The sequence below is a fragment of the Podarcis liolepis genome (assembly GCF_965112155.1).
Source record: "Podarcis liolepis genome assembly, chromosome: 11".
NCBI classification, from domain to species: domain Eukaryota; kingdom Metazoa; phylum Chordata; class Lepidosauria; order Squamata; family Lacertidae; genus Podarcis; species Podarcis liolepis.
The window spans coordinates 50885443-50911429 of record NC_139565.1 but is presented as its reverse complement, the minus strand read 5'-3'; the positions used below and the strand labels follow the sequence as shown (position 1 = coordinate 50911429).

The 25987-nt window shown below is 45.5% G+C and overlaps 1 protein-coding gene and 1 long non-coding RNA gene across 2 annotated transcripts in view; one reads left to right on the top strand and one right to left on the bottom strand.

Annotated features, from left to right (window-relative positions):
- Window positions 1-25987, top strand: part of NEDD4L (NEDD4 like E3 ubiquitin protein ligase) — a 324861-nt gene that overhangs the window by 22171 nt on the left and 276703 nt on the right. The window lies entirely within an intron of this gene.
- LOC310689106 lies at window positions 5655-12100 on the bottom strand. The gene is made up of 3 exons (XR_014517326.1): window positions 10993-12100; window positions 7318-7974; window positions 5655-5999 (listed from the first exon to the last, which is right to left on the bottom strand). It is a non-coding gene; the product is annotated as an uncharacterized lncRNA (long non-coding RNA).

The following is a 25987-nucleotide window of genomic DNA, read 5'->3' as shown; positions in this document are numbered from 1 at the left end:
GTCTCCAGGATGGGATCAAGTTCCAACTTGCAACTTTACTAGGAATTAGGCATTTTCACATAGGAGCTTAAACTGAGTCATGGTCCCGTGGGGTTTAAAATGTGAGTTCAAAGCTTAAAGTGGCAGAAACACTAATTCCCATTTCAAGTGCCACGTTTTCATCTCTTTTCTATGTGAGCAACAATCCACTACTACTGACGCCCGGACGGCTCAGTATCTATTTAAGGACTCTGTTCTCATGCACCACAGTCTACAGTGTGAGAGCCACTTCCCGTAAAAATGCCATCCCACACCGTAAAGGTGCACATGTACAGGATGAGATAACATGGGTGGGTCCAGTCATGTGGCTCTTCCTCATACAATTGCCTCCTTGCTGGAGGGAGAGTTCCGTCATTTGGGAAAGACCGGTGTCATTGGCCCTGCCTACGCAATCACATTAACCGCACTCATGACTCTATGGTCTGGAATTGTAGCACGTGGACTCCCACATTTCTTGCTGGGCTATTGAAAGAAGCTTAAGACATTCATGAAATCCTCACCGCTAGTGTCTCTTTAGGGTCACTGTTTTCACTCCTTGTGAGGAGCGCAAGGCCAGAAGTTAGGAAAGATCACAGGAATATCAGGAATGATCACAGTGTTTCTGAAAAGTAAATGTGGCTGTCGGTTCACACACTGTAAACAAAACCTTTGTCTGCATCCAAAAAGGTGTCAGAGAAAGCGGCCCATTGATTTTTAAGCCTGTTTCACACAGCATAAAACAGTAAGAGATGGCATGTTGTTGTTGTTGTTTAGTCGTTTAGTCGTGTCCGACTCTTCGTGACCCCATGGACCAGAGCACGCCAGGCACTCCTGTCTTCCACTGCCTCCCGCAGTTTGGTCAAACTCATGCTGGTAGCTTCGAGACCACTATCCAACCATCTCGTCCTCTGTCGTCCTCTTCTCCTTGTGCCCTCCATCTTTCCCAACATCAGGGTCTTTGCCAGGGAGTCTTCTCTTCTCATGAGGTGGCCAAAGTATTGGAGCCTCAGCTTCAGGATCTGTCCTTCCAGTGAGCACTCAGGGCTGATTTCCTTAAGAATGGATACGTTTGATCTTCTTGCAGTCCATGGGACTCTCAAGAGTCTCCTCCAGCACCATAATTCAAAAGCATCAATTCTTCGGCGATCAGCCTTCTTTATGGTCCAGCTTTCACTTCCATACATCACTACAGGGAAAACCATATGGCATGGTGGAAGTTTAAAAAATTATGCATAGCTTGGAGAAAATGGATAGAGAACTTGTGAGCATGCAATGAAGCTGAATGTTGAAAGATTCGGGACAGATGAAAAAAGTATTTCTTCACGCAGCTCGTAGTTAAACTATGGAACTCCCTTCTGCAGGAGGCTGTGATGGCAACCAACTTCAATGGCATTAAAAGAGGATTGGAACAATTAATGGAGGAGAAGAGATGGCTACTATCCACAATGGCTATGTTCTGCCCCCATGGTGGGAGGCAGTGATGCTTCTGAATATCAGTTACTGAAAACCACAGCTGGGGAGAGTGATCTTGTGTTATGGTCCTACGTTCAGCGTTCCCAGAGGCATCTGCTTTGCCACTGGGAGAATAGCATGCTAGACTAGATGGCCAGCAGGCTCTTATGTTCTTCCCAACAGCATCAGTACTCTGGCTCTCCATTCTGCCTGCCAATAATAACAATAATTTATTATTTATACCCCGCCCATCTGGCTGATTTCCCCCAGCCACTCTGGGAGGCTCCCAATCAAATGTTAAAAACAATACAGCATTAAATATTAAAAACTTCCCTAAGCAGGGCTGCCTTCAGATGTCTTTTAAAGATAAGATAGCTGCTTATTTCCTTCACATCTGAAAGGAGGGCATTCCACAGGGCGGGCGCCACTACCGAGAAGGCCCTCTGTCTGGTTCCCTGTAACCTCACTTCTCACAATGAGGGAACTGCCAGAAGGCCCTCGGCGCTGGACCTCAGTGTCCGGGCTGAACGATGAAGGTGGAGATGCTCCTTCAGGTATACAGGACCGAGGCCGTTTAGGGCTTGAAAGGTCAGCACCAACATTTTGAATTGTGCTTGGAGAGTATATGGGCATAAGTTCTCACTGGAAGTAGCCAAGGGTAGAATTGAGCTGGCCCAGGATCCCCTGGATATCAAGCTGGCTCTGCAACCATCACTTGATGGCACCGGTCTGATCTTGGCCCTATCACTATGCTAACTGCAAGCCAGCAGAGTGTGGAGCAACATTTTGCCTGTATCCCCTCCATGCGGTTTGCAGGGTGGCTGCGCTGCTCAGTCACGCTCCACTATGGCCCAGCCAGGGTTCCAATTTCTCTGTTAAGCATAGCAGCTACATAGTGTGGAACATGCAGCTTCAGTAATTTGGGAAGGGCTGTAGCTCAGTGGTAGAGCATCTATTTTACATGCAGGAGATCCCAAATTCAATTCTTTGGCGTCTCCAGGTAGACCTGGGAGAAACCCCTGCCCTGAAACCCTGGAGAGCTGCTGCCAGCCTGTGCAGGCACTACAGAGCCAGGCAGACTCAATATAAGGCACTTTCCTATGTTCCTATACAGTGGTACCTCGGGTCACATACGCTTCAGGTTACGGACTCCGCTAACCCAGAAATAGTGCTTCAGGTTAAGAACTTTGCTTCAGGATGAGAACAGAAATCATGCAACAGCGGCGCAGTGGCAGCAGGAGGACCCATTAGTTAAAGTGGTGCTTCAGGTTAAGAACAGTTTCAGGTTAAGTACGGACCTCCTGAACAAATTAAGTACTTAATCCGAGGTACCACTGTACTTAATTCGTTCCGGAGGTCCATTCTTAACCTGAAACTGTTCTTAACCTAAGCACCACTTTAGCTAATGGGGCCTCCCGCTGCCACCGCACCGCCAGAGCACGATTTCTGTTCTCATCCTGAAGCAAAGTTCTTAACCCGAGGTAATATTTCTGGGTTAGCAGAGTCTGTAACCTGAAGCGTATGCAACCTGAAGCGTATGTAACCCGAGGTACCACTGTAGTTAGTTTGGTTCTGGTGGGTTTTGTGGTTTAAAAGCAAAGAAGGCATTTGTGCTTTCGGTTAAAGATATTTTAATCAGCTTGATCATAATCTCGAAATATGTGTGATGAGAAACGGTAAGTGTTGTGTGTTTATTCTGGTGTTATTGTTCAAAGGCGTGTTCTGAAAAAAGTTCAGATGACACACAATTTCAGTGCAGTGTAAAATAGACTCCAAATTGGTGAGTCATATTCTGAGCGCTCTCTCTCTCTCTCTCTCTCTCTCTCTCTCTCGCACACCCCTGCCTAGCTCACTAATCGCTTATGCCTAGCAAATGACTATCTTATAATGAATTTCACCAGTTGCAATGAACGGGATGGCTGGTTCTGCGGTCTCCTTCCACTGCATTCAGGCTTTTACATGCACCTGCCCTGGAGTCAAGAAGCAAATATAACATTTGCTTAGAGATCCTGCTCTGTTCCAGTAACAAGAAGCCGAAAGCACCAGCCTGAAGATGACGAGTGAGACCTCGTCGAAACGTCGCCTAGACACCCCAACTCTTACACGGGAAGACACCCGAAGACACCAAAACCTGCAAATATAACATTTGCATACACTGCATACATATACCCACATGAAAAAGAAAGAAGAGATCAGAATCATAACGTGCATACAGTTGTGTGCACCTCAATCTCCAAATCAGCAAGGCTGCCTGAACTTTCCCAGGGTTTGGTGTCCTTACAATGAAGGTCAGCGGAGACTGTGACATCTTAAGTACCTGTGGTTTTATTCACACATATATACAACCTGAGCATAGGATGGAAGGGCTCACAGTATTAACGCACCAAGAGACCTTCCTTCCCTGTTAAGTTTGCAGGGAAGCCTCTTGGGGTTCAGTCTGGAGAAATCCGCTCCACTTCCGCGTGGGGAGGAGTTGTGGTGAACCGCATGGCCACCCACTCTCCTCTGGGGGTGGGGGACGTAGTCCCGCGTTGCCCGGGGGATCCTGGCTACGTCAGCGACCAGCCAGCCAATCTTCTGGCCGGAGGGCGTGGCCGGGACCATTTAAACAGAGGTGCGAGTCTGAGGGCTTCCTCTTTGACTCACTTCCTCAATCACCCACCCTCCCTCCCTATTTTGCAGGTTTTAGACATTGGCCTTGCTATGGACCTTGGTTGGTCGCCGTTGAGGGGCTTGGTAGGAATTTTTCCACTTGGCAAATTGGCACAGGCCATTTGGTTTTCACCTACCTCGTAGTAATCGTCACAACTTTCTTAGGGTTGCGGTTAGGCATTGTTTCACTTTATGATGGGGGAGGGGAGGTGTGGCCATAACCTGCCCCTTCAAGCTTAAGGGTATTCCGTTAAAGGAATCCAGGGGTGTGGATCTTGTCCGAAGCCTGGGACAGGGCTAGGGCCATGACATGACCCCGATGGGAACACAAGGGGGAGCTCGAGTCGGTATGCATCGACGGGCCTCCCCCTTCCAGTGGTTTACCTTTACTGGACTCCCTGCGCAGCGGGCAGGAGTCAGATATAGTCTGGTCCATTCAGTGCCTAAGCCAATACCACTCACATTCTGTAATCAATAAAGTTGTGGCCAAAATTTGCCCAATAACATTAACTCAATATTTGTGTCCTTGTGTGTGTTATTTCTCAACGAGGGGGTGGCTTTGGGGTCTTGACACGCAAAGAAATGTCTGTGTCTCCATCATCAGCCAAAACTCAGACATCAAAATCTAACAGCCCTGGTTTATTGTTCTCCTTTGCAGGATGGTGTGGCATCCAGCCAGGTAAGGGTGGAGGAATGCCTACCCCTTCCCTGGAGAACATGATCACTTAGCTGTCGCTATGGCAACATAGCTCACCCTTAGTGATGCTAATGAGAGCACATAACTGGCCAGCTAAGGCTATTACTTTACAAAGAGGCTAGTCCGACTGGTTCAGCTATTTCTCCTGCTAGATTTTTACACACACACAACAAGAACAACAACCACCACCACAACCTATAATGATTTATTATGTTCCAGAGTAGGGTATGGAGACATTCCCATCAGAGGAAAAAGATGATTGCAAGAATTCATTCCATTTTGACTGGAATCTGTGCATATAGAACGTAAATTGTGTAAGCTCTCTCCCCTGTAACCTGCTAAATGAGTAGATGGTACCATGATTGATGTGCAGCGCATCCATTTTAAACAGTCATAAACGTCACAGGGCTTTCAGGCAAGGCATGTCCAGAGTGAGGAATTAACTCTTTATAGTTGAAAGTATATTTCCAAGTTAGGGAAAGGCATGCCCATCAGCCCCACGTCTCTCAGCTACTCCTAGCTGTGCACCCAGGGAGGAAGTGGTTGCAACAGAGAGGCCCCGCCCCCAACCTCAACTTTTGCATCTCTCCCACCTGAGCTGCATGCAAGCAGACGAAGACTACGCCTGCATGTAGCCCCCACCTGCTCCTCCCTCTTCAGTCCTAGCCTGATCCTGAGAGACAGTGGAGCAGGGGAGGTGGGAGTAGCAGGAGGAGGAAGTGTGGAAGCCCTTGACTTATGTCTCCCCCCCTCCTCCCACCTCCTGCCACAGCCTGACCTAGCTCTCTTTTTTCTCCCCCCCCAATAAATTTTTATTATTTTCCTTACACAATCATTCTTACAATACATTCACCAACATATGGTGAATATGCTGAGCTTGTGACTTCCCTCCTTCCCTTCAGCTGGTACCCCTTATCAAATCCAATATTTTAATTTTTAACATCTTATCTACATTGTAGGAGTTACTTCAGTCCTGCTAGCGTCTTTAAGTTTTTACAGTTCTCCAGTAGATAAACAGTAAATTTGCTCCAATTATCCTGGAATTTCTGGTCGTCCTGGTCCCGAATTCTGCCGGTCAGTTTGGCTAACTCCTCATAATCCATCACTTTCACCTGCCACTCCGCAATAGTAGGAATTTCTTGTGATTTCCATTTTTGGGCCAACGAAGTCCTCGCAGCAGCTGTGGTATACCAAAAATAATCTGCCTGACCTGGCTCTTGCACCTGTTCTTCACTCTCCAGTCCTTCAGCTTCTCCTGCCTCTGACGCTCACCTCTTGGCTCCCCCAGATCACAAATCCTTTCTTCCAAGCCAGTCTCCAACTGAGCTTCTCCCGATGCCCATTCCTCAGTATTCCTCAGTATCCACCTTCTAGTGAGGGGTGGGTAATTAATCTTGTTAATTTCTACCCACTCAACACATGCCTTTCCATGCAGGCAAGCAAGAAGCACTATCAGAGTTCAAGGACCCATTCCAGCCAGGTAAAATTACTCAAGGAAGGTGCGAAGCAGGGCCACTGAGAGGTGTGGCCTGGGGAAAGTCTTGAGGGCCAGATAGGGAGGACTGGAGGGCCGCATCTAGACTGCGGGCCTGAGGTCCCGGTCCCAGCCCCCTGATTATTGCAGCCCTTTAAAGTGTTTTCCTTTGAGAACCACATAGATTCTGATATTTCCAAAAGTCTTGGACATTTTCCCTTTCATCTTAGACACTTTTTTCCTACCATTTTTTATTTTATTTCTACCAACAAGAATATAAAATGTTGATAGTGTTCCTCTTATATATGGCTCCTGAGGAGGTCAGCTGAACTCTGCCATCACTGAACACTCTCATTATATATTGAATAATATGCCTAATGTGAAATATGGATGGAAACATTATGTTCCCCTGCATTGTAATGGTTCACTTAATGTTTCAAATTAAGCCAGAGTGTCATCCTTAACAAAGTCTATAATTCTAGAGAAACTGTGATGTTTCTTCCTTGAAAAGATCCCCAAAGATTATTAACATGGGTAAGTTTTATCATTATGAAAGTTACAGGAGACAGTTTGGGAACTTCATCTGAGCTTGAATTTTCCCCAAACTGTATATTCAGTAATGGATTTCTGTACACCAGTACCGCTTCCTTTAGCATAGGAAGGCTTTTAATGGCTGTTTCACACCATTCTGTTCCAGGGCTAACAAAGGAACATCTTCAGATTTCATAAACTGAAGTGCTGCAATTTGTGGCATGAAGTAATATAGGAATGTACTGGCACCAATGGAAGCCAAAAGCAGCTTTAGGAAAGGTGTGTGTGGTGTTGTCAGGATTGTAATGTCATTGAGGTGGTGGGGGAAAGGGTTAAACTCATTGCCCTTTCAACATAGTCCCAATCCTGATTTGTCCAATGGGTTGGGCTGCATATGAAACCTACAGCCTAACCCTTATTCATGTTTACCCAGAAGGCAGTGCTACTGAATTCAAATACTCCCAAGTTGGCATGCATAGAACAGCAACCTTACTTTATGGAATGAGCAGCTGAAACTTCAGATCAAGCCAAAGGGCGCCAGGCTCACACAGATCCACCTCTCATGGCTGAGATCCAGCGAAGGGGTCAGTGGCTGCTCTGGCAGTTGAAGGGACTTGGTAGTGGAGGAAGAAGCAGATTTATGACCATATTGTGGGTTCTGCTAAATCCATTCCCTTTCTCCTCAAATCCCTTGCACTGTTCTTTGGTCAAAAACCAGCAGGAGATCTTAATTTTCAACCCTCCACAAAGGTGAGCAAAATGTAGACTGGGATATACTGGTAGTCTCTAATTTGCAGTAGCTCTGCAAGCATTTTTCTCCCAATTGTTTAACAACAGCAACAGTGACAAAATTTAATCTCTCATGCCCTGAATTACACTGCTCAGATGGAGCAGGGGGTGAAACCAAACACTCAAAGTGAGAACTAGGAGTGGATTTTTGTGTGAAATGACTCCGTCCAAGTTCTGGTACACAGAGCAAAATAAATTCCTTGCTGCACAATTCTTTGGTTCCTTGTCTTTTGCACCTGTCTTTGGTTTTGGTGAATCTTGGGATTCTCCTAATAGGCAAAGTAGATCCCAGAAGTCTGAAGTCTGCTCACTCCTGCCTTAAGGCAGCTTAAATGATGTTCTGGAAGTTGAAGGAAGTAGGCTATTGGTAGAGAAGAGAGAAAAACAAATAATGGAAGAGGGAAAAGTAAGCTCAGTTTTCCAAATCCTTTTTGTGATGGGTGTTCTATCAAAGATGCCTCCCATTAGAGACTGAAAAGGTCATGGAAGCAGCCTAAAATCCCACACACACTTATTCGTTTATTTAATGGTGCTTGTACAACACCCCACCCCCAAAATAAAGTTCTCTGGGTGGCTTACAATAAATATCAAAACTATTTAAATATAAAATATTTTTTTTTATAAAAAAATTTATTGGTTTTACAAAAAAATTTTTAAAACAATACAAACATATAAAAAGACATACAAACACGTATAGTTTCATAACCTTTTTTTTCATAAACCTTGTTTCTCAGACTCCCCCATACCTCCCCTTTCTGCATCCCAATGTCCAAAATTTTTAGCAACTTCTAAATATTTCTATCAAGCCTCTGTCCTCTTTGTCTTTCCTTCAGTCTAATCTTATGTCACTGTAACCCTTTCTTTCTCAAAACCTCAACATTCAAACATTTATCGAGTTTATAGTAGTCCTTAAGATAGATTTTGAATTTCTTCCATTCTTCTTCCGCCGTCTCCTTCCCCCGATCGTGGATTCTGCCAGTCATCTCAGCCAATGTCATATAGTCCATCACTTTCATCTGCCATTCTTCCAGAGTAGGTAAATCTTGTGTCTTCCAGTACTTTGCGATAAGTATTCTTGCTTACGAATACGAATAAGTACTTACGAATACGAATACTAAATATAAAATATTGCTGCAAGGTAGGCTAAGCTGAAAGAGAGAGCGACTATTCCAAGTCCACCTGCTGAGGTTTATTGCTAAGTAGGAATCTGAACATGGGTCTCTCCTTTGCGTGAGTCTGATGCTCTCACCTGTGGGATCGGCAACCTATAGCCCTCAGCCTGTTTTCATAAGGTCCTTGACCTAATTTCATGAGAGTGGTGAGCAGATAAATAATTGGGTACCACTGGAATATGGCTCTTGACGGATCCCACCTGACGAAGCACAACCCTGAACAGAAAAAAAATGTCACCTACCTTTGCCCTAACCTGCATTGCCTGTAATATGCACATGTAGTCAGCCATCCCCCCGGAATTGGGAGACAGAGACCCAACTCATTTCAGATAGCAGGGTCCTTCCATTGAGAATCTGGTGTCTCTCCATAAGGGAATGAACTTGGAATGCCTGATTTAAAACCAGTTTAGGTCCCTGGGAGTACACAGTTGCTCACTCATGAAGATGGGCCCACTTACAAAGGAATATTCAGACTCCCCAAAACACAGACTGGCAAATTGTTCCATCGTTGGGCAACCCTCTGTTGTCATAGAGTTGTCCAAGATTTGCACTGCACCAGCCACTATGGGTGGGGGGAAGAAATCTGATTCAATTCGACTTTGAAGGCCGTTCGCATTTTTGCAAAATGGTAGGAGAATCAAAGCATGGCTATCCTTCATGTTTTGCACTTCTCTGAATTTAGTACAGCTTGCCAGTCAAGCGATTTTTGCAAAGAGTCGCCCATCCCCACCAACCTCATGCCAGTTTCCTCAGATTAGAGATCAAAGTTTTCCCCCCCACTGAAATATGTCCAAGTTCAGTATTCACTTATGGTCTGACTTGTTCTTCTGTTGCCTGTCTTTCCTTTATTACACATGGATCACATTTTGCATGTATGCAGCCTCCAAGAAAAGAAAGTCTATTCTCATACAGACAGACACCAGCAGGGTGATTCACCATCCATTGCCTAACCCATGGTGATGAATATTGATTTTTGTATAATGTATTTTTGGCTGCGAGAGCTCCTTCGCAGAAAGCGAGCGGATCATCTTCATGCATTTTTAAAATCTAAGTAGATGGGATATACCTTTTGTGGTCATAAACATCTTATGATTCAGTGATTTAATTTTATTTTATTTTACTCACACTTTTCTTCCTCAAATGTGGTGCTTCCTATTTCCCACCCACCTACATCACAGCTCGCTTTCCCTCCTACTGAGACCCTTGCTCACCACATTCTTCCCAGACATTTCTTTGTTGCTTCCTTTCATCTGGTCCTTTTCCTTATTCACTTGTTTGCCTTCCAATTACAAGTGGGCCCAGCAACAAAATGTTGAAGTGTCAAGGGCTCCTGTTCAGAGTTCCAGCCAGCCAGCCAGCCAGCCAGCCATCTAGCCAGCCATGCCCTCTTCTAAGAGACTCCATTCCACCACCACCTAGTTTCCCATTCCTCCTCCAACAGTCAATCATCATCCCATGGTCACTGAGCAGGCTCACTCTTCATTGGGCTCTTTTGGGGGGGGGGTTCTCACCTTAAATAGCATGTTCTTGTGCATGAATGATGTTGTTTTGGCTATATAAGGATTGGCACTCAGCAAATGAGTTTCCTTTTAGTATACAGGATATAGTTATGCCTATCCTAGATCTAGCAACTGCTGAGGTAGGTTATAAGCGGTAGCAACACTTTCTGTTGCTTGCCTCTGAATGTGAGGTCATTTGGCACTAGGGAATGGTCAACCAGCCTCAGGCTACAGAGAAAGTGGACCACAAAACTCATTTAAAGGGGAGGTTTTTCAAGGAATGTCCCGGGAAACGCAGCCACTTTGCTGTCAGCAAAGCAGCAAGAACCTTCCTCTCGCTGGCTAGAAAATCTCCACTTTTTCCTCTCGGCTGCATATCCATTCAAAGCCTGTCAAGTCCCCTCTCTTCCGTAGTGTCTGTGTTGCCATTGTAGAACTCATCAGGGAAGAGGGTGGGGAGAAAACTTGAAGGCGTTTTGTTCCTTTCATTGGCTCTGGCTGAATCTACTCTTTCGGTTCCCTGTCTTCCACGACACCAGTCCCAAGTGACACCAGCCACCTCTGCAGGCGTTCTTTTGTTGGCGGCCTTGAGTGATCCTTCACACAGTACTCAAGCTAACCACCATCATAGCCTCCTCCTCCCCTGTGGGTGGAGAACAGAAAGTGTGCTTGAGAGATGCACACAGTCTCATTCCGACTGACAAATACCTGGAGCCCTTGTTCAGCTCCCTTTTCTGGCTTGCTGTGGTTCACTTCCTTTGCTGTGGACCCAGAGGAGAATGCCAGGAAATGCTTGTTTGAAAAAGCCGCAGCTAACAGATTGAGAAATATACCGTATTGGCCTGAATATAAGCCTCACTTTGCCCCCCAATTCCAACCATGAAAAGTTAAAGTGTGGCTTATATTGCGACCTTACTGTTTGCAGCCAGGAGCAAGGGGCAGACAGCGCCAGGAGTGCAGCAAAGCAGCACCCGCCCCGTGCATAGTCCCCCATCCTCTCCCCCAAGGCCAGGAAGGGAAAGGCCACGGCAACACAGCGCGGCTCACCACCCTGCCCAGTGTGCAGCCAGAAGCAGCAAGGAATGGAGAGGCTTATATTCAGTTATTTTTTCTTTTTTCGATTCCCCCCTCCAATTTTAAAGGTGCGGCTTATATTTGGGCCAATACAGTATACAGTGGTACTTTGGTTCTCAAACTCAATCCGTTCCAGAAGTCTGTTCCAAAACCAAAGCATTCCAAAACCAAGGCGTGCTTTCCCATAGAAAGTAATGCAAAATAGATTAATCCGTTCCAGGCTTTTAAAAACAACCCCTAAAACAGCAATTTAACATGAATTTTACTATTTAAGGAGACCATTGATCTATAAAATGAAAGCAATAAACAATGTACTGAAGTCACACAATCAATCAATCAGTAGCTGAACTGGGTTCCACACAGTCACAAACACACACAAAAAAGAGCTGCAAAAACAAAAATGCAAAATAAATAGCAAAAACAGACAGACCTCAGCATAACACTCAAAATGGAAGTGTGGCACTCAAATCGTCAGCGTAACACTCAAATTGTCAGTGTAACACTCAAAAAGCAAGCGTGGCACTCAAAACGGAGCAAATTTGGCTTCCGAAAAAAGTTCACAAACCGGAACACTTACTTCCGGGTTTGCAGTGTTTGGGTTCCAAGTTGTTTGAGTACCAAGGCATTTGAGAACCAAGGTACCACTGTATATGGGAAGGATCTGGCCATTTTCCTGGCTGCTTCCAGCATCTCTAGGCTCCCTTTTTATCGGCTCGAAAGCTTTATTCAAAAACCTCTCCAAAAAATGAAATTTGTTTCTTTTGGGGAAGCCTGCGTCTGCAACAAGAGGCAGTGCAGGCCAGTCTTAGAATCATAGAATCATAGAATCATAGAGTTGGAAGAGACCACAAGGGCCATCGAGTCCAACCCCCTGCCAAGCAGGAAACACCATCAGAGCACTCCTGACATATGGTTGTCAAGCCTCTGCTTAAAGACCTCCAAAGTAGGAGACTCCACCACACTCCTTGGCAGCAAATTCCACTGTCGAACAGCTCTTACTGTCAGGAAGTTCTTCCTAATGTTTAGGTGGAATCTTCTTTCTTGTAGTTTGGATCCATTGCTCCGTGTCCGCTTCTCTGGAGCAGCAGAAAACAACCTTTCTCCCTCCTCTATGTGACATCCTTTTATATATTTGAACATGGCTATCATATCACCCCTTAACCTCCTCTTCTCCAGGCTAAACATGCCCAGCTCCCTTAACCGTTCCTCATAAGGCATCGTTTCCAGGCCTTTGACCATTTTGGTTGCCCTCCTCTGGACACATTCCAGTTTGTCAGTGTCCTTCTTGAACTGTGGTGCCCAGAACTGGACACAGTACTCCAGGTGAGGTCTGACCAGAGCAGAATACAGTGGCACTATTACTTCCCTTGATCTAGATGCTATACTCCTATTGATGCATCCCAGAATTGCGCTGGCTTTTTTAGCTGCCGCGTCACACTGTTGGCTCATGTCAAGTTTGTGGTCAACCAAGACTCCTAGATCCTTTTCACATGTACTGCTCTCAAGCCAGGTGTCACCCATCTTGTATTTGTGCCTCTCATTTTTTTTGCCCAAGTGCAATACTTTACATTTCTCCCTGTTAAAATTCATCTTGTTTGTTTTGGCCCAGTTCTCTAATCTGTCAAGGTCGTTTTGAAGTGTGATCCTGTCCTCTGGGGTGTTAGCCACCCCTCCCAGTTTGGTGTCATCTGCAAATTTGATCAGGATGCCCTTGAGTCCATCATCCAAGTCGTTGATAAAGATGTTGAATAAGACAGAACCCTGTGGCACCCCACTAGTCACTCTTCTCCAGGATGAAGAGGGACCATTGATGAGCACCCTTTGTGTTTGGTCAGTCAGCCAGTTACAAATCCACTGAGTGGTAGCAGTTGTTTGTAGTGCGTCTCTCATTACCCAGACTTGCAGTTGCCCTAATACTGTGCATTTGACTCTTAACATTTATATTGTTTTGGCTATAGGATGCACATTGGAATCTGCCTTGTACTGAGTCAGATCACTGGTCCATCTAACTCAATACACTGACTGGCAGAGCAGATTTGCAGGGTTTCATAGTAGGGGTCTATCCCAGCCTGATCCAACATACGTGTTATGCTCCTATGTTCTTTTTTAAAAAAAATTATATGCACATATCAACATGATAAGATGATGCAACAAACAGAAGAAATTCAGTTGAAATATCAGGCCACTTCAGAGGGTTACAGTTTTAGAAAGGACAATATGGACGGAGTAACAGTACATTCTACTCCTCTGTAATAATTGCTTGCATTTTCTTCGCATATTGTGTGGAAGTGTCTGATACGTCACAGAAGAGAACCCAAGCACCCTACAGTTTTTCTTGTAACCAGTAATTTCCCTTGTTAAAGTTTCCAAACATAAGCATTTTCAGTTTGCATGATTGTGTGTGCAGCTGTTGTTGTGGTTTACACAAAAGAAATGAATCCACGCCATGCTGTGTAACATGAGTCTCCAGTTCTTTTTAAAAGTCTGCAAATGGTGCCATCAGTTTTTAACTCCATCCACATTAAGGACCTAAGGCCCATCTGCACTATACATTTAAAGCAGTTTTATATCACTTTAAGCAGCCATGGCTTCCCCCAAAGAACCCCCAAGGAGTTTCCCTGGGAAGAGAGAACGACTGTTAAATCACTCTGAGAATTGTAGCTTGGTGAGGGGAACAGGGGTCTCCTAACTACTCTCAGCACCCTTAATAACAAACTGCAGCTCTCATGGGTCTTTGGGGCAAGCCATTATAGTGGTACCTCAGTTTACAAACTTAATCCATTCCGAAAGTCCGTTCTTAAACCCAAACCGTTCTTAAACCGAGGCGCACTTTCCCTAATGAGGCCTCCTGCCGCTGGTGCCTTTCCACTGTTCAGATTCCATTCTTAGACTGAGGTAAAGTTCGCAAATCGGGACACTACTTCCGGTTTTGCGGAGTTCGTAAACCAAATCGTTTGTTAACAGGGCTGTTCTTAAACCGAGGTACCACTGTATTGTTCAAAGTGATATACTGCTTTACATTTATAGTGCAGATGGGACCTTAAACTACTACCCTTATTTCCATTCTATTGTGTTTAGCTGTCTCTGAACTGATTTCTTCCAGACTTTTGCATCAGAAGACAACAGATTAAATATTAACCCTTGGAGGAGGAAATGTAAATGGAGTGGATCCAGGCTTAGTCATGCTTAGAGCAGGCTGATTCAAACTAACAAGACTCAGGGTGGCTGAGCTGACTTCCACGAGACCATGGTATGTATGACTAAGTCTGGGTCCAGCCCTATGGCTGCTATCCAAAGGAGGAGCAATGCATGGGAGAAAGCAAGATGCATGACTGCAATTTGGATTGTTTTCACTATTGTGTGGTAACTGTTGGGATATTCCATTTCCACCTTAAGGAACAGGCATGATTGTTGTGTGTCACATGTCTGTTTACACTCCAGCACAGCTTGCTGGGAACTTCCGTTTGTGTATAGCTTTTGCTTTAGCCATCTTGCTTTGGACATGAAGGAGATCAGACATGTTTCCTTTTGTCCTGATGTACGCTGAATAAACTGCTTGTAAATATGCTCACACAGCCTCTCCTGCTACTTCTGTTGCGCAGCGTTTACTCTGCTGAGTAGCATGCCCCAAGTTCTGAAGATCAGGTCGCAGATTCATGCTGCACCAAGAAGTGGGGTTCGCCTGGCACACCGGCCGGTGGGCTGGAGCCAGCTGGGGGCCTGCCAATTGCCCCCGTTTCCTTGGTTGCATGCCAACAGTAACCAGCTACCAAGGAGGACAGGGATCGTGCACCTTGAATAGTTAATATCATTATAGTCCCATCTTTCTTCCACCCAGGTATTCAAGGCAACAAACAGGTAGCCTGATCAGCTTAGAACCTTCAGCAGAGTGGCTGCATCTTGTGCTTTCAGGCCATGCTGGGAAAGAGGACCCAAAGAATCCTAGGAACTATAGTATGTTGAAAATGCTGGGAATTGTAGCTCCATGATGGGTAGTGTCAGGGAACTGACATCGGAGCCAGAGGCGGAGGCGAGGCTCTCAAACGATGCTGGAGAAGGGCCCAGCAGGGGGAGAGGCGACTCACCAGCTGGGGAAGGAAACCAGCGTAACACCAGGGATAAAGGGCAGATGGGGGAATCGGCGAGGGGGCTCCAGGACTCCTCGCCGGAGATCAGCGAGGAGAGCACGGGTCCTCCGCTACCCACACCCTCCCTGTGCAGAAGACTTCCGCGCACGGAGAGTAAGAGGAGACTTGGAGTCAAACAACTTTTATGCTGGAAAAGGTTTAAGAAACGCCCACTGACGGATTCTGCCACTGACTGAACAGCCACGAAGTGTAGGGCTGTCCAGACAGAAAAGGTTTAACAAGGCAAACTAGCCAGGAGTGGCACCAACTTGCGCACGAGTAACCCCTACAGTTATTACAGGTAGCTACAGTTCCTTCAGGATTTGCGGGTGGGGGAAAGCCATGTGCTTTAAATATACTTAACACACGCTACTAAAAATTGCCTGTGAATGGAAGTGCAAACCTACATCCAGGGCAGACGTCAACTGCCTATTAAATTGCAGAGAGAGTTGGGTGGGGAGACCTCAGCCAGCTCTGGGGAAGAGAGGTTGGCATCCTGTCCCCTGTAGCATACAGTTATCCACATTTGGTCTGTTAGTTGGTTTAAGCTAGACAATCCATGGCACCATCCACATAGTGTCTATATTAACTCTGGTATCAGAGGTAGTAAGCCTCTTTCTGGCAGTTGTTGGGATTCATGTCTACAAGAGTGCAGTTTTGCTTGGGGGCTTCTCACAGGCAACTTGACTGGTCACTGTGATAACAGATTGCTGGGCTTTGGTCTGATCCATCAGGCTCTTCTTATTGGGTGAGACGCTATCATGCTGTTGGCACTCCTGGGTAGCATTAGGAAAAATGTGGTTAGTGCACATATTTTCCCAATAATGCAGAAAGGCTCCATCTCCTGGACCACATTAGCTAATTATCTCTCAAGTCTCTGGCTCAAATCTGATGAGGTCCTTGGCTGTTATCTTTAATGGATCTGACCATTGTAGTTTATGTTCTGATTTCACTTTAAAAACATATTATTATATGAAAATGAATCTGCAACTTGTTTTATGGCATTTGCTCACTTTCGGTGCTGAAAAAGGTAACTGGCATATCATATTGCAGTAGCTGTTGGATGGACATTGTGATTAATTGCTTGCTAATGGTCACTTGAGATTTCTGTGATGAGGCTTAATGGTTACTGGAGAGAACACACCCCATGTTGCTTGGAAAGACAATAGAGAAATAGTTGGGGGGGGTTGTAATTAAGTCTGCAAATGAGAATAGCTGTTCATGAGTAGCCCAAATACTAATCAGCCAAGATGGGCTGCATGCAGGGCTGATAAGAGGCTTGGAAATCCCTAGGCTCCACATGATAAGCCACAGAGGAAGGCAAGGTAAGGAGATGCAGAAGAGGATGGCTGAGTTATTTCTCCTCTGCCAAACTAGGCTGACAGGAAGACAGAGAAGGGAGGTCAGTCTGCTCCTAAAGGAAGCAAGGAGCAACTGCCCAAGACTTATGTGATATATATATCAGGGGCAGTGGTTCCCCCCAGATGTTGTTGACTCCAACTCCCATTAGCCCCAGCTAGCACGGCCCATGGTCAGGAATGATGGGAGTTGTATTCCACAACATCTGGAGGTCAGCATGTTGGCTATCCCTGATTAAGTGTGTGTGTGTATATATGTCATTAAAGAAAAACTAAATAAGAATCTGCCATCCTCAGAACCTCTCACTTATCATAGAAGTGGATAAGAGAGCGACATCCTGTTGCATAGGCCCCAACTCTCTAAGGATAGCACTGCAACTTGATTTCCTTTAGAGCAGCCTTTCTCAAGCTGTGGGTCCCCAGATGGTGTTGAACTACAACTCCCATCACCCCTAGCTAGCAAGGCCGGAGCTCAGGGGTGATGAGAGTTGTAGTTCAACAACATCTGGGGACCCACAGGTTGAGAACGCTGCTTTAGAGGAAAGAGCACTAGAGATGGTGGTGGTGATGATGATAATAATATATTTATACCCTGCCCACCTGGCTAGGTTCCCCAGCCGCTCTGGGTGGCTCCCAACAGAATTTTAAAAACATGAAAAAACATCAAACATTAAAAACTTCCCTAAACAAGGCTGCCTTCAGATGTTTTCTAAAAGTCAGATAGTTGTTTATTTCCTTGACATCTGATGGGGTGTGGCATTCCACAGGGCGGGCGCCACTACCGAGAAGGCCATTTGCCTGGTTCCTTGTATAACCTCACTTCTCGCAGAGAGCTCACTCTGGATCAAGACTTTTCTGGTGCTCTAGGTGGGGCAGCTCTAAAGCAACTCCACTGATGCCTGGCTGTTGTTGGCACAACACTTCCTCCTGTCCATTCCTCTGACTTGAAATGTCTGGTTTCTTTAATTTCCCTGGACAGCTCCCAGGCTATCTCAGCATCCTTGGTCTGAAAGAACACCCCCACACTGCTGGACAGCTCCACTGTCTGAGCAGTAGGAAGGGGACCAGAGCCCCTCAGTGCCAGTTCTGTGGGAAATGAGACATTTTTTAAAAGCCTTGTGCATTTGTCATATAAACAAGTTGCACATGCATATTTATAATAATGTGGGTAGATTTTTTTTTTAATGTTATTGCGGAACATAAGGAACAAGAACAGGGCATTTCTTTAAAAACCCTACCCTTAATCATTCCCACTTCCTCACCATTGCTGCAAAACTATGAGATAATACTGTGATTTCTTTACTTTTGCTTTGTCAAAAATCTCCCTTTCCCCCACATATCACTCCAAGGCTGGAGCTGCTTCTGTGAGGTAGTATTGACTTTTTGCAAAAGGGAGTGGCGGGCAAGCGCTGCCTTCTCGTCTCAGATCCAACACCGTTGTTTTAATGCTGAGCTTGAACGGATTATATATTTTTTGTATGAGTTGCTTTTGGCAACAGCTGGCATCATTATTTGCTGGGCTCAGGCTCCGCCACTGCAATTCAAATGATATCGTTTCACTGACAGAGCATATGCTCCTGCTTTTTATTAATCTACAAGCATTAGCTATGCATGCGTATACTCTGTAATTAACAAGCAGCCCTTTCCGTGGTATGAAGCATTTTTTAACAAAACAAAACCCTGCGACAAGCAACTTTCTATTGAAGGAAGTGTAGCAGATCCTTTTCAACATGAATGTATGCAATGGCAGCTCATTATGATATTGTTACAAGAGAGAGAGAGAGAGAGGGTGACTCAGCTCACTTCCTAAACAGTAGGACATTCCGGGAATGGCATCTTTACAAGGTATATTTCCTGGTAATAAGAAAACACTGGAAACCTACCATCTTTTTTTTTATAATATCTGGTTATTTACAGACCTACAAATAGAGCACATTGGAGGCAAGCTGAATCATAAACCAAGGCATACTGCTGCCCCCAAAGTCACTGCACCCAAGGGCATTTTTGCCTGCAACCAGCTACTACAAAATTGCAGCTAGCTCTGCCTGAATTCAAAGCAGCAACAGTTATTGTGCTGTTCCTACTGGGGCATTCCAAAGGCTGGGCAGAAATTTCCAGCCATTAAGGGCCATTAATATCTTATTGTTTACCATCCACTGCTCTCAGTGATTCATCTTGTTCATGGAAACATTGAGTTTAGCACTTCAGGAGTGAATCGCTAATAAAACAAAATACAGAGAAGCCCTGGAAGCTTGGGGGTGAGTGGGAATCTGAAATCTGCTTGCTGCTGTGCATCTGTAGAGGAAGACAATAAGGTTAAGGATGAGCAGTTGCTTTGCATACTTAAGTGTTCCGCACCAAATCCAGTGCTTGCACTCGGCTTACATAGAAAATATACACAAAGCCTAGAGCAGGGGTCAGCAAGCTTTTTCAGCCATGGGCCGGTCCATCGTCCTTCAGAGCATGTGGTGGGCTGGACTATATTTTGAAAAACTTTCAGGGACGTGAGTGGCGCTGAGGGTTAAACCACAGAGCCTAGGGCTTGCCGATCAGAAGGTCAGCAGTTTGAATCCCCGTGATGGGGTGAGCTCCCGTTGTTCGGTCCCTACTCCTGCCAACCTAGCAGTTCGAAAGCACATCAAAGTGCAAGTAGATAAATAGGTAAACGGCGTTACCGTTTAGCGGGAAGGTAAACGGCGTTTTCATGCACTGCTCTGGTTCGCCAGAAGGGGCTTAGTCATGCTGGCCCTTTACCCTTTACCTTTAACTTTCAGATTTCATAGAATTGCAGAGTTGGACGGGACCCTGAGGACCATGTGGTCTAACACTCTACAATTCAGGAATATGCAGCTGTCCCTTACGGGGATCAACCCTGCAACCTTGGCATTATCAGCACCATGCTCTAATCAACTGAGCTATCCAGGGGATATGTTGCAAGAGATGTGTCCTACCAAGTAGGACACAGGAGTTATACAGAACAGGCATTTTAAATTAAAGAAGCCTGCTTAACACCCCTTGTGCCCTCTGGTTGACTTGAGGCGCTTGCTGTTTCCTCAGCTTGTGTCACTGAGTTAAAGCCTCCTACCTGCTTTCTGAACTCTCTCGCTGATGTAAGGCATGTTCACATCATGTTACATTCAATGAGTGAACCATCTGTGTTACATAAATAGTTGAGCTATATGCTCATCCAGTTATTCACGTGTAACATTCAATGATCGTACCAGCTGTGTAGCTGTGTCTATAATAGCTAAGCTGGTCAAATAAAGCAGTGTACAGCTTTTCACAAGCCCCCTTCTATACTTGTAGAGACAGTTTATAGCTGTAAGACCAGTTGAGAAGGTGGTGGTAATTTGCTTGTGACCTTGAACCTTCAGGTACTTGTCCATCTTCCAGAAGCTGCTATGGTCAGTCAGAATCTTCTCTGCAACTGCCTCCAAGCTGCCATTTCTCTCTTTCTCTCCAGCAAAATTCAAGATTACAAAAAGCAATTCTTTTAGCCATTTCCCAGGTAGGTAAATTATGACACAAAGTCCAGGGCCATGAAATAGCCACTAGCCGTTAAAAGGCCATTTATCAGAATCCTTTGCCCACTACCAAGTGTCAGGTTCTTGAAAATCCAAAAAGAGCAAAAGCAAATGCTATTTTGCAAAAGTGAAGCACATATTTATGGGTTTACAAAAAAAGGAGTATGTAGACAAAAAACAGAACATCGCAGTTAATTTTTTATTGCCTGGGGTTGCTTTGTATTATGTCATTTTCACCAGATGAGATGTTGAATTGGAGCAGATAAAATATTCTCATGAAGGCCTTTTTTAAAAATAAAAAACACACACAACAAATCCAATCAATATAGCCCCTTGATTGCTGAATGCAATGGATTTGATTAATCAAATATGTGACTCATATTTTCTTTTGGTTCCAAACTTATTGTAATGGTTCTAGGGGTTGCTCGTGCGTACGCCGGTGCAAACACCTGGCTGGATTGCCTGAGTGAACCTTTTCTGTCCGGACAGCCACTCACCCGTGGCTGTCTCAATCGCTGGCAGAATCTGTCAGTGGGCGTTTCTTAAACTTCTTCCAGCAAAGAAGCTCTTTGACGCCTAGTCTCCTCCTACTCTCTCTGTGCGAAAGCCTTCTGCGCAAGGAGGGCGTAGGCAGCGGAGGACCTCTACTTTCCCCACTGGTCCCTGGCAAGGAGTCATGGGACCGCCTCGCCACTTCCCCCATCTGCCCCCCTTCTTCACTGGTGCTACGCTGATTCTCTTCCCCAGAAGATGGGCTGCCTCTCCCAATCCCGGGACGCTCTCCGGAATCCCTCTCGATTTTGCTCTCTCCCTCCGGAACTGATGGCAGTTCCCTGACACTTATGTTTCCTGAAAATAAGGGAAGAGAATAAGGAATAAAGCACCAGTTAGGTGGTAAACAGCAGGGGGCTGCAAAGCCTATTAAGAATGAAGTGAGCTAACTCAGCACTGGCTTTAGAGTTGTGTGATCAGTTCTCCCACACAGGGCACCAAGCTGAGGGGGCACACCATCATCATCATCATCACCATCCTATATTTATTCAGGTATCTACTGAGAAGATCCATTTAAAAAGCAACTGTACCAAAATGAATTACTGTGAAAATAAGGGGGGGGGGATTTTGTCCTCACTCAGAGTGCTATATTACCAAAGTCCCCCACCCCCTTGCTAACTGGGCATCTTTTATACAAAAAATTCTGCCAACTATGAAGCAGAGACATTGGCTAGATGAAGAAGTCTGGGCCAAAGTTGAAAGAAGTGGATCCCACTGTAAGCTGCACCTTTAGCCTGAAGCAACTGCCACACAAGTGTGTGTGTGTGTGTTGTGTGAATGTGTGATATTGTGTGTGTATGTGAGAGAGAACAAACCCATTTGAGCTCCTGGGCTCCTGTTTTTTTTAATAAAGAATCTTGCATAAATCAATGCACAGCGCGAGACTTTTGCCTCCAGCTGTGAATCAAATGTATGTGGGTTGATGAAAGAGCCTTCATTATGCAGGGGTGATAAATACATCACCTTCCCTCCCTCTCCCACCCGTCAGAGTCGGATGGGAAGACAAAAGGCGGATTGGCATAATGGGAACTTGGAAGCATCAGTGTAGCAGGAGGCTTAGAAATGGGAGCACATGTCTCTGGCTGGCAGGAACCGCGTGTTTCTCTTTAAGGGCCTCAGCTGTGAAACGGCAATCAGTTAGTCTGGGGAAGCGGGTCATGACTGGGGTAGGGAAGAGCCTCTATTATCCTCTCTTGTGTATCCCTGGCTCTTCAGTCATTAGTTTGCCATTTCGTGCAGGGCCCTTTCCCATATATGGCTGTGGAAAAATCTCTCTTGCGGGAGCTACAGGGGGTGGGAGGCTTATGTCTCCATCAAGAGCAATGGCCTGCCCGTACTTTGATTTATGGCCTTTTCCATCACAATTTGTCTGCAGTACCTTTAAAGACCAATCTACTGGCATTATTTATTTTATGCTTCTTTGGGCTTTGGGGGATGGGCTGAGAAGGCACAGCTTGGTCAAGGTCTGTGCACCAGACGTTCTATAACCGGCTGATGCAAACAGGAATGCTAGCCATCTTGCAGAACAACAGCAGCAGCAGCAGCAGCCCTGTTCTACATACATTTCATCCTAACTCAAAGAGCTTCTAGGACGAGGGCTGCCAGTGTTAAGGACAATGGTTTAATTTCCTGAAATGTTGCTTACGTTGCATTGGTGTGTGTTTATTTGTTATTTTTTGCATAGGGTTCTTCCTTTGGCAACAGCTCTCTCATGTGATTGGCTGGCTGTGAGTCACATGAGAGAGGCATTCCATTCTGTTGTGACTGTTATTCAAATAACTGTCGTTTTTAACTGTTTTCTGTTCTCCTTTCTCTGTGTGTGGGAGAATGGCTGCTGAGTTTGGCTTCTCTGGATGCTGCTGAGGGCAATGCGCTGTCGGTGTGCTCTGTCTGGGTTGAAGCAGACAGAGGAAGATCCCTAAATGTTAACAGGGAGGAGAAACCTGTGCTCTCTATAAGGAACGAAGTGAGTAAGCATGAGGTTGTAGATATGTTCTTCTTTTCGGTCATATGAAAGTAAAGTTCTTTTGAATATTAAGAGTCTGGACATTTCATAGTACACACCCACACACACCCACACTCACACACCAACCAGTCAAGATCAACCAAGACTGGAACCAGCATTCTCCCCAGCAGCCTAGTCAATGTCCTCCTTTAGCAGAATCCGTCAGTGAGCGTTTCTTAAACCTTTTCCAACATAAAAGCTGTTTGACGCCAAGTCTCCTCCTACTCTCCCTGCGCGGAAGTCTTCTGCGCAGGGAGGGTGTGGGTAGCGGAGGACCCGTGCTCTCCCTGCTGGTGTCCGGCGAGGAGTCCTGGAGCCCTCTCGCCGATTCCCCCATCTGCCCCCCTTTATCCCTGGTGTTGCGCTGATTTCCTTCCCCAGCTGATGAGCTGCCTCTCTCCCTGCTGGGTCCCTCTCCAGCATCACTTGGGAGCCTTCCCTCTGCCTCTGGCTCTGATGTCAGTTCCCTGACACCTTCCCACTGGAGTGGTACCTATTTATCTACTTGCACTTTGATGTGCTTTTGAACTGCTAGGTTGGCAAGAGCAGGGACTGAGCAATGGGAGCTAAACCGCCAACCTTCTGATCGGCAAGTCCTAGGCTCTGTGCAGGCCCCACACTGAACTACGGTTCCCAGAGTGGTATAAAAACAGTTCTTCTTCCCCAGGAAATGTAGCTCTGCGAGGGAATCGAGGGCCTCTTAACAACTTTCAACACCTTTAACAAACTATAACTCCCAGGCTTCTTTGGGGGAAGCCGTAAGCAGAATGATAGGGCTTTAAATGCACAGTGCAAATGCCCTTGCTGACATATACACTCCCTCTGGAATGCAAAGGGGTCAAAAAGTTCAAATGGAAAAAGCATAACGTTTTGAGCCCAAACCAGCAAATTCAGGACAAATCTCCTGAAGCTGTATATCATCCAGTTTGTCTGACCTTTGTGCAGATTTTTTTTCCCCTCCTTCAGTGATGTTATTCAAAGACGGAGTGCTTTTCCCCAAAGCTTTGTACTTCCTTCTGTTAGGTCGTTTTAGATCAACATCTAAATTAAGCAACATTCTAGCGTGGTGCATTCCCAGGTAATTAGTGTTGTTGTACACCTTACCACAGCGAGGGAGGGAGCACCCACCCACACCACCCATCTTTCTGAAGGCTGTGGATACTGTACCTTTGTTATGTAAACAAGGATGTAAAATGTTCCAGCTTCTCTGCTCTAGAGATTCCACATGTTGAGCTTTCAGTTTCCTTGGAACAGTCTGTTTTCAGCCTTATATTTTGTAAGAACTGCGTAGCTGAAGTTCAGAGAGCTCTCTTTTCTTGTTGTAGGGGAAGATAGCTGAAATGGCGTATTGTACACAAATGATGTTCCTTCGATTTATTAATGGGTCAAGGAAATGGTCATTTTTCATTATGAGGAAGTCCCTTGTAATGATACTGTTCGAGTGAAGCAATCTGGTGGATGCATGTTTTCCTGTTTCTGTCGAAATACAGCCTTCCCAAAATGACATCATTGCTGGCTGCTGGTCACCAGTTTTTGCCACAACTAAATATCCAGGGTCTCCTGAGTAAGGAGCAGGGAAGAGAAAACCTCCCAGGGTGCGAGGATGAGGGAAGAAAGGGAAGCTCCCAGGCAAGATCTGGGAGGGTTCACCTTTCTCTGTGTGGGACAAGCTACGATTTACCTGTGAAAGAGGACTTTGTATTCTTTTCTCTCTCTTTTTGTTATGTTTTTGTTTAGTTCTTTTATTGTAATGCCTTAATAAAACTTTATAAAATAGAAATAAAAATACCCAGGGTCTCTTCTACCTTATCAGTTTCTATATGGCCTGTCCTGCACTGAAATTCTTTATGTGTTGACACATAAGTAATGTGAATCCAAGGTTTGTTAGTGAACTAATAATTTTGATGGGAAATTGATGAAGTAGGCATGGTGTATACGTTCAATGATTCTGCACTGGGTATGGCAATGATTGGCTAAACTGTCCTTACATCACAGAAGGACTGGATAGGAAAAGGAGCGTTCAGAAGCAGCACTAAAAGAGGCTTAGAGAATCTCAGTCTACAGGGCCAAATGTGGCCCTCTATTTGGCCTTTGTGACCCTATGCTTCATCTCATCCCCAATACACACTTCTTACTAGTTTTGCCTGGCTGGAAAGTTTCCTTGCTAGGATGGATCCGCAGCAGCAGATCTGAGGTTATGGTGATGGAAAGCAACGAAGTTTCTCCCCTATCAAATGTTTAATTTGTTTGTTTGTATGTATGTATGTATGTATGTATGTATGTATGTTTGTTTGTTTTTAAAGCTGGGGGTGGGGAATAAAAAGAGGGGCACAGCTATACAAGAAGAAGAAGAAGAAGAAGAAGAAGAAGAAGAGGAGGAGGAGGAGGAGGAGGAGGAGGAGGAGGAGGAGGAGGAGGAGGAGGAGGAGGAGGAGTTTGGATTTGATATCCCATTTTATTACTACCCTAAGGAGTCTCAAAGCAGCTAACATTCTCCTTTCCCTTCCTCTCCCGCAACAAACACTCTGTGAGGTGAGTGGGGCTGAGAGACTTCAAAGAAGTGTGACTAGCCCAACATCACCCAGCAGCTGCATGTGGAGGAGCAGGGAAGCGAACCCGGTTCACCAGATTACGAGTCCACCACTCTTAACCACTACACCACGCTGGCTCCTCAAGACTACAGAGAGGCATGCAGATGGATTGCAGCCTTGTGTAGAAGGGTCATACCTAGGGTTGCCACAAAAATTGTTGAGCTATTTTTAGGGAACCCCCCAGAGATAGTGATTTTAAGCTTTTGGAGCTTTTTTTTCATCACGTTGCCATACATCCGGGTTTTCCCTGACATTTTGCCGATTCAGCAAGATTCCCCCCAGACACCATTTTTACACCCGAAAACCAGGACATGTCAGGGATTTTCCTGACATATGGCAAGCCTAGTCGCACCTGTTGCCCTGAACTCTTTTGCCTTTGGTTCTACCCATCCCTGGCGTCTGTTCCGCAGAAGGTTGCTCATAAGGGAAAGAGGCCTTCAGACTGAGATATGTTTCCTCCAAGCGCCCTGGA